Source organism: Apium graveolens, unplaced genomic scaffold, assembly GCF_009905375.1.
Source record: "Apium graveolens cultivar Ventura unplaced genomic scaffold, ASM990537v1 ctg1216, whole genome shotgun sequence".
NCBI classification, from domain to species: Eukaryota; Viridiplantae; Streptophyta; class Magnoliopsida; order Apiales; family Apiaceae; genus Apium; species Apium graveolens.
The window spans coordinates 23443-24118 of NW_027417132.1; the positions used below are offsets into that span (position 1 = coordinate 23443).

At 45.1% G+C, this 676-nt stretch overlaps 1 non-coding gene across 1 annotated transcript; it reads right to left on the minus strand.

Annotated features, from left to right (window-relative positions):
- Positions 1 to 234: 234 nt before the first annotated feature.
- On the minus strand, positions 235 to 341 carry LOC141699731 (small nucleolar RNA R71). Its single transcript, XR_012566084.1, has one exon. It is a non-coding gene; the product is annotated as a small nucleolar RNA R71 (small nucleolar RNA).
- Positions 342 to 676: the final 335 nt, after the last annotated feature.

Consider the following 676-nt stretch of genomic DNA (forward strand, 5'->3'; position numbering starts at 1 on the left):
GGAGGTGCTGCGACTGAAGATCCCAACATGCATATCAGGAATTTTGTCGAGATCTGCAGTACTTTCAAATATAATGGTGTTACTGATGAGGCTATTAAGCTGAGGCTTTTCCCATTCTCTCTGAGGGATAAAGCTAAGGATTGGTTACATTCTTTACCAGCTGGGTCCATCACTACTTGGGAAGATCTTGCGTAAAAGTTTCTGGTGAAGTTCTATCCAATGGCCAAGACTGCAGGTATGAGGATTGCTCTTACTCAGTTTGCGCAACAACCAACAGAATCTATGTGCGAAGCTTGGGAGTGCTATAAGGAGATGTTGAGAAAGTGTCCACATCATGGAATGCCTGACTGGATGGTGATCACTGGGTTCTATAATGGTTTGGGGGCCCAATCTCGGCCCATGCTTGATGCAGCTTCTGGAGGCGCCTTGTGGGCCAAAAGCTATACCGAGGCCTATAATCTTATTGAAACTATGGCTGCAAACAAGTATCAAAACCCAACTCAAAGGATGATTCATGGGAAGGTAGCAGGTATTCTGGAAGTTGATGTAGCTACAGCTATCGCAGCACAGCTCCAAGCGCTGTCTATGAAGGTCGATTCTTTAGCCAACTATGGAGTCAATCAAATAGCTATTGTCTGTGAGCTTTATGCAGGCTCTCATGCTACAGATCAGTGTT